The sequence below is a fragment of the Botryllus schlosseri genome, chromosome 13 (genome assembly GCF_051294905.1).
Source record: "Botryllus schlosseri isolate E-star chromosome 13, Bs_hap1, whole genome shotgun sequence".
NCBI classification, from domain to species: Eukaryota; Metazoa; Chordata; class Ascidiacea; order Stolidobranchia; family Styelidae; genus Botryllus; species Botryllus schlosseri.
Window position 1 is genome coordinate 13,584,662 of NC_137248.1, and position 8,564 is coordinate 13,593,225.

Below are 8,564 nucleotides of genomic sequence, written 5' to 3' on the forward strand. Positions count from 1 at the left end.
TCGGCCAAGAAAATGTCGTTGAACGATAATTGCAAGAAAAGAAAGCATTAACAGGAAAATAGAACTTGTAATTAGAATAGGAGGAAGAGTGTGCAATGTGCATTCGATGAAAATGTAAAAGGTAAGCCACTGGGTCTTTTCCGTCAAGATTCGCTCAATAATCACAAAGCTAGTAACTTGAAGCGTCATTATACGAAACCAAACACCAAAACTCTGCCACGAGGTTAACCCAACGAAGACAGATGTAGGAATGATTACCGAGCTCCCCACTGTTTGGCGTCATATCAGCCTGATTTCAAACACCTTGCAGCCGAGGTGCAGACGCATCGTATTATCACCAGAGATAGGCTTACCATACGTCCCGTTTTAGGCGGGACAGTCCCGCTTTTTAACGTCTTGTCCCGGCGTCCCGACCAGTCAGCCAAACGTCCCGCTTTTTAAGGCCGGCGGGTATTTCGGAGTGAAAAACGCTGATTTTAGCTCTGAGCGGAAAGATGACCTATTTTTTTTAGTCATCCACCTAGCAATGCGGAGAGAAAAGCGGTATTTTGAGCTCTGAGCGGAAAGAAGACCATTTTTTTTTAGTCAACCGATCACAAAGTGGGATAAATTCACCGGTTTTTGAGAATTCTTCTCCGGTTTTGCAAGCCTCAGATTTCTGAAAAAGTGTCCCCCTTTTAGATTTCCAAAATATGGTAAGCCTAACCAGAGATGCTCGGATTTCCAAATTTGGAGACCTTGCTACGTTTAAATACGCTTCTACAATATCTAAATATTATAAATATAAATACTTCTACACGTAGAAAGAACGACTCTATCTAACACACTGGCGAACCGGTTTTTCCAAGCACACTACTAAAAGTAATAAACTTGACTGTGTTGTCAATCTACAATCACACTCGTGGTCCTAATTAGGTTATTCACGTTTCACTTTCTGTAATGTTTAGCAATTGAAACCTTTCAAAATGCATGTGCCTCAAAGTCGGGTTATCGCGCTGTCAATGAAATAAAAAAATACTCTGGTAAGAATACAATATATCATTATCATGTTGAAAGATATTAAGAAAAAGTTGAATCAAGTACACACAGTAAATTGATTTTTAGTACGCATTTTATCAATATTTTTAGAACATTTCTTGAGGCTTTCGCAGGCGGCACAAAACGGTGTTGCGGGCCGTAGTTTGCCCACCCATGCCGTAAAGTAATATAGTAATGTACTATAGCGACGACTCAGGCCACATCGTCAGTGGCGTAGCAGCCACTTGGCGGTTCTGGCTCTGCGCCAGGGGCGGCAGGCTCCAAGGGGGCGGCAAAATGAGGCTGCACAGTGAGAGAGAGAGAGAGAGAGATGATATTCTTTTTCGCCCGCACCATCGAGATGCTTTGACGACGGAGATGCGATACGGACTTTATAGTGAGGTCATCCAGTCTACACCCCCGTTTTTTCTCCTACGTGATTGCTGAGCGCCTAGCGGGGTAACCGCGGGTCTCTGGTCTGACCCGGCCGGGGATCGAACCCACGACCCACCGATCAAGAAGCCGGATGCATCACCATTACACTATAGAATGTAAACATTTTCTAAACATTTTACATTCTATAATTACACTATCTCGCTCGGCACAGTGTACCCAGCCGGCTAAAATAAGCGTAATTGGTTGTCCTCCAGCCGGCATCTCGTGAGCTAAAATTTAATCAAACGGGTCTCAATCGAAAGCTAGGGTCGCGCTTGATTCCGAATACACGAATTAATATGTTAACATGATAATGGAACCACTCCGAAATTGGCGTCAAGGTCGATTGTTCGGAGAGTTCGCAGATAAACGAGAATGCCTGCCGACCAATCAGACAATGCATGTTTCAAGCTTTGGACAGATTTAAACTTGAAACTAAAACTAGGTTTACCGGCATAGCCTACATCACTGAAATGATATGTTTGGATTTTTGAATTTCCACGCGGTGCTGCAAAGCGAAAGTCACAATTTCTTCACCAGCACTTTTAGAAGCACTTATGACGACGAGGTGGATGGACTTTTTGGAGTTGGCTGCGAAAATTGTCATGCCTTATACCTTCGCATTGGGAACCAAGCGAGATCGTGTAATGGTTGTGCGTCCGGCTTCTCGATCGGTAGGTCGTGTGTTCGATCCCCGGCCGGGTCAGACCGAAGACTCGAAAACTGGTATCCGCTGCTATCCTGCTAGGCGCTCTGCCATCACGGATAGCATGGAAGAGAAAAGAACCGGTGGTGCAGACTAGGTAGATGACCTTACTCTTAAGGCCGTATCGCACCTCCGTCGTCAAAGCATCTCTCGATGGTGCAGGCGAAAAAGAATACCACATCTCTATCTCTCTCATATAAATCAGAAGATTGCTTCTCGTGCAAACCAATATGAGGCCTCTAGGACATACACAAATTAAGATATAATCCTTAGGGCTCTTCAAAAATGACTCTTTTTCTCAAATCGTACTGGCTACTTGTTAGGTTACCTAATTACATACATACAATTATAATAAATAAACAAAGAATCGGTCACCGTAAATACTATTTTATTCAAATCCAACTTTTTCGACGGCAATAACACCCCTTCCACTGGTTGGAATTTGGTCAGCATCGTTTCTATAGACAGCCTAACACTTTCAGGGGGTGAACAGAAAATTTTCAAATTTTTTATTATTTATTTTTATATAATAAATATAAACTTTCATCTCCTGTAGCAAAGCGGTTACTGGCTGGAATTGAACCACATTTTGTGTGTAGGCTTAAATTAGGTAACCTAACAATTTTATCTAGTAGCCAGTATGATTTGAGAAAAAAAGTCATTTTTGAAGAGCCCTAATAATCATATGAAGTTGTTCTACTTGTGATTTTAAAATGGTTAAGAGGCTGGTGCGGAGCAGTGAAACCACGTTCATCGTAGTGCAACAGCGTTTGATGTTTTACAGTGGTTAGTTAATGCAAAGCTACTTGATTCAACACCATATTTATGCTCGTGTCTGAAATTTTATCTGACGATTGGTGTTTCAATTGCGAGCTGTGTGAGGAGCTTCTCAAAGCTCTCACTGATTAAGTCTTATTTACGTTCTACCATGAATGATGATCGGCTATCAGCTCTATCCATTCTGTCTATAGAGAGAGACTACGTTCAAAAACTTGAATTTGAGGATATTATCGCTGATTTTGCTTTGAGGCGGCTATCGATTTTCCATTTGCACAATGCTTTCGTTAGCTATTTCTTTTCTTTATTGATTTTGGCCTTATTAACGTTGAGACGGGGAGGATGAGACGTGGCATATTATTTGTAATTATTTTTATTGACAAGATTGCTTGAACATGAATCGATGTCGAAATTTGCTGCGGTCTACTTATGGCAGGGGGGGGGGGGGCGGCATTTTAAGCGAGAGCCAGGGGCGGCAGCACATGCTGCTACGCCAGTGCACATCGTGCCACAATTTTAAATTAAAAGCTGACTATTTAAGCATCACCAAATGCATCAATTGTAGCAATCGCATGCTGTAATAATTCGATAAACCCAATCGCTTTGCTAACAATTTCGACGGAGACTTGCAAGAGAATATAAGTGTACGCCTTAACGATCCTTATAGTGTTGATGTACGCAATGATCCGACGGTAACGTCAGCTATACCTAAGAAAAGTTGGCGATGATTTTCGATTCATGCGCAACCAAATTCGGGTCGGATTTGAGCTCTTCAATCGAAGCCACACCTAGAAGTTTCATGGTTGTCGACAATTCGCCGGAGAGTATTTCCAGGACTCTTTTCGCCCCTTCAGCCCCACCACTTCCGATTCCCCAGATTATCGGCCGGCCCACAAAGACACAGTCTGCGCCCAACGCAATGGCCTTTGCCGCATCACCACCAGTACGAATACCTCCGTCGAACAAGACTGGGCATTTTCCGTCAACAGCTCGAACAATGCCGGGTAACGCATAGATCGTGGGTAACACGCCGTCTAACTGTCTGCCACCGTGATTGGAAACCCAAACTCCAGACGCATCGTGATTCACAGCTTCCAGCGCCGATTCGGGAGTCAGTACGCCCTTAACAACAATCGGCAAACGGGTGATAGATCTCAGCCAATCAAAGTATTCCCATGTTGTGCGGCAATTGCATATGTTCTCAATAATGGGCATCCAATCGCTAATCGAATTGCCATACTCAGAAAGCTTCACTTTAATCGGTTTGACTTGCAAATAGCGGTATCGTTTTCCCAGTGCTGGACAGTCCACCGTTAGCACCAGCGTCTTCACTCCACTCCGCTCGGCTCTTTCTACAAGTCGCCGAGTTACATTTCTGTCTTTCAGCATATATAGCTGAAGCCAATGCAAGCCATTTGGAGTAGAAGTTGCGATGTCTTCACATCGTACAGAGGAAAATGAGCTCTCCGTGTATACGGTGCCAAGAGATTCGGCGGCACGAGCTGCGTCGATTTCAGCGCCATCCGAGAACATATTCAGCTGACCTGTAGGAGCGATGCCTATCGGAAAGTTGAGTTCCTGCCCCAGGATAGTGCTCTTCAAAGATATTTTCGAAACGTCCCGCATACATTTCGGCTGAAATCTCCACTTGGTGTAAGCAACGCAGTTTTCTTGAAGGGTCTGTTCATCCATCGCTCCGGTGTTTGCATACATCATGTGATTCGCTGGCACACGCTTTTCGGCGAGCACCGCAAAGTCTTTAATGCATTTGCAGTCGCCAAGCCTCGATATATCCATCTATGTGTATAAAATAGCGTTTAAAAAGTCAATAGGGATGGGCTATACGCCACCGCTAAATCAGCAATGAATAATTAAAAAGCACTTTTTCTACTAACCCAGTGTTATCATGACGCTAAAGCTAAAAAAGATCTCTGCTTTGAGGTTGACGTATCCTTTATGAATGTCATGGATCGATCGCACATACGCATATTATTATTCAAAGTGACACGAGTTCAATTTAGAAAATTCGGAATTGTTCCTACATAACGATGTCAAGAGTATCTTCCAGTTCAACATTCTTATGGCATAATCAAATTCATACAGAGAAATTGGATGCAAATTCATTATTTCGGAATGTCCTATGTCACAGTGTTTCTCAAACTTTTTCCCATCGCGTAAAACTAATTTGTTTTTTACCACTAACTTGTTTTTCACTACACGGCGTATCACCTGGATTACCTACGTTATTTGAATGTACCGGTGTTCATTGGTTATTCCAGTTAGTAATATACCGCAACACCAATGGATAGCAAGAAAGCACCATTTAATGAGATAATTGCAACTGTTTCTTGTGCAGAAGCTCGCCAATCTGAGGTATATGACATTACTCACAGCACTCTTCACGTACCACCTAAAAAGCTCTCTCGTACCATAGTTTGAGAACCTATACTGGCTTAGTAACACAAGTACACGTTATAATCACGAAATTGACACGCTACTCTCTGAAAATACATCGGGTTTGGCTGGTGGTTTTCAACCGGGCTGCCTTGGCACGCTATTAGGATGCCGATTGGACTGCTCAGGGGTGCCACGAGCAAGTGTGGTAAACCAGGTCGACGTATCAGAAAAAATAAGAAATCCAAATTACGGGTGTGGCATATTCGGTGGTTTTATTACTTCTAAGCGCTCAATAGACACAATGTACAAAGCGGTGTTGGAAACAGATTGGAGGATGTCGAAACGACCAAGTACGAAACCTCAACATGGCATCCTCCTTAGCCTAATGGCCAGGTAACAGTTTTTTGTCTTTTATTTACTTCCTGGATGGACTATCGACATTGGACAATCTAGAACAGTACGCGTATAAATTAGGCTACGTCGTGTGAAATGACAAAAGTTCATCGACAGTGCAACCTCTACGATACCAACGAAATACACAGCGCAAAAAAATTTGACTTTGTAAACAATTTTGACAATTTTCGATATAACTCTACAATTCTGACAAAATGATTCCAGAGATGCAAACGTATAGCAAGGGTTGAATTTAAAACAAATAGCGCTTTAAAAACTGTTTTAAAACACTGTTTCAAACAAATGTGTTTATTTTAAGTTGTATAATTATGATATAATTGTGTAAATTGCATCCGATATAGTCGACGTATACGATATGGAATGGTTGTAACGCTCTAAATCAGTGGTTCCCAAAGTGGGCGGCAGCACCCCTTGGGTGCGTTCGCGAGCGTGAAGAGGGTGCTGGACCTGAAATGGGCGATAAGGGGGTGCTGCCTATCAGATTGGGCGGTGAGAGCAAATGGGAGCGGTGTATGGTTAGAAGGCATCTGTTGAGTAGTGTTGAAACGACTGATGAATACGCGGTAAACATGCAAAATCGATTCAGTCAGTCGAAGTATGAGGCATGATAACGTCATTGCATTTTGCTAGCTGTCTGCAATACAGATTGAGTGTTCATTGATTCCGAACCGAGGGGGGGGGAGGGGGGGGGGGAGCGGAAAAAGTTGAGAAACACTGCTCTAAATCGTCGTCACTTCATAGTTAGATCACGTAGATATAGAAATGGATGTTCTGATGATGATGGTGGCCGACCGTGAAATACTGCATAACGATGTAGTCCTGATCAAAGACAGATTTTAGTCTCTGCCTAGTCTTACCTTGTATAGTAGGAACATATATACAGCTCAAGATGAATAATTGCATGGCTTCTAATGCTTTGAAGTACCCCCAAGCAGTTTCCCAAATTGAAGGGACAAGCTCGAATGGAGGCCCAAAATTATTTCGTAAATAAACATAAATTCATTTCGAGCATTTCGAGCGCCTCGCCCGATTTAATGTCACGCTACGTACATGTTTTGATTTTAATATGAGTACCCCAGGAAGAAATTAATGTAGTTTAATATATATAAATTTTGTGGTACGATTGTTGATATACAATGTTCTTTCCAATTCTCCAGTATAGTTTCTGACGATTACCCCTGACGAGTGTCAGCCGGAAATACTCGGGTACATTTCAATATGAATACACTATTCAACTGTATAGAAATATGCTTTTCGGTGCCTTTGCTATATAATATATATGTCCAATTGTTGTTCATATACGTACCTAAATGGTAGGCACCGAATAGTCCTGTCTTGACTATGTGAGAAAATGCCGCACCCCGTGATGAAATGTCAACTTGGAATCGTGTGTGTCTCACGAAAGAGGTTCTTCTTTTTGTTTGGTCTGGTACATTTGTGCGATTCCAATATCTTTTAATTTATAGCAGTCGGGAAGTCACGAAATAACAATATGCAACAGATAAATTAATAGTGTTGGGATCAAGTCACTACCTTCGAGTCACGAGTCATCACGAGTCATTGCACATTTTGACTCGAGTCAAGTCAAGTCACTCGATTTTCAAATGTGACTCGAGTCAAGTCAAGTCAATCGATTTTCAAATGTGACTCGAGTCAAGTCAAGTCACTCGTTTTTTGGAGGTGACTCGAGTCAAGTCAAGTCAAGTCAAGTCACGAGTCAAGTCACAATTCAAGTCAAATTGAATTTTCGAAGTATGAGGGATCACTGATCACTGATCATTCAAATTCATTATATTTTACTACCTGTGTTAAAGAGATCAATTGGTCATTTATCTTGAATCAAATAAGAAATGTAGAGTTAACTATACATGCAAAAATGCGCTGTATCGCCCACGCACACGTAGAACTGCTAATAAAATACGTCAGTAACTGAATAGCTACATCAGGGGTGTCAAACATACGACCCGACAAATGATTTCATTCGGCCCGCGAAGAAATTCTGAGTATATGTTGAAATTGCGTGATTTTATCCAACACATTTCTCGAATTTGTAGTAAGAAATATTACTAATAAATATTCTTTCAAGACAGCAAATTTCGAGTATGTTCATAGGCCACATTATAACCACCCGACAGCGGGGTGGTGATTGTAGTCACCATCAGGAGAAAATCGCTGACATTGACACCCAATTCCGAGAAAGCGAAAAAGTGCACATATTGAGTTAAGAGTTAATAACATTTTGGAATCATTTGACTGGTGCGGCCCGCGAGCGATCTGAATATTTGAATTCAACCCGCGACGTCAGTTGAGTTTGACAACTCTGTTTTACATGCTACCTTCTCTTATTATCAGCCAAAATAGAGGATCGAATACGAAGCCTCGAGAAGATGAAGAAATTGATATCGTAAAATACACTAGCCATCTATACACATCCGTGAGGATATAAATGCATAAAATATATTTGTTCGATTTAAATCATACAAGTTGTTAAAGGTGAGCGCCGTGCATTAAGGACAGAACCTTCCAATAAACAGCGATACGTTGCTATTAAATTAATCTGCTACTACGACAATGCAAGCTGTGATCATTTCGTTTGCGGTTAGTGTATTTGTGATGTAACAATGTGAGATCAGTGAAACGTACATTCAGTGAATGACTGGTTGCTCTCACAAGTTACAACCGCATATCGTGAATAATCCGAACATGCACAAAATACATTGATTTAGTCGACACCGTTTACTTGATGACTTGAAATTGACTCGTAAAATTTGCTCCGAGTCTCGAGTCAATTCACATTTTTGAAGCGCCAAGTCAAGTC

General features: G+C 41.8%; 1 pseudogene; it reads right to left on the reverse strand.

Annotated features, from left to right (window-relative positions):
* Positions 1 to 942: 942 nt before the first annotated feature.
* Positions 943 to 5,857, reverse strand: LOC145454362 (2-Hydroxyacid oxidase 2 pseudogene; annotated as a pseudogene).
* Positions 5,858 to 8,564: the final 2,707 nt, after the last annotated feature.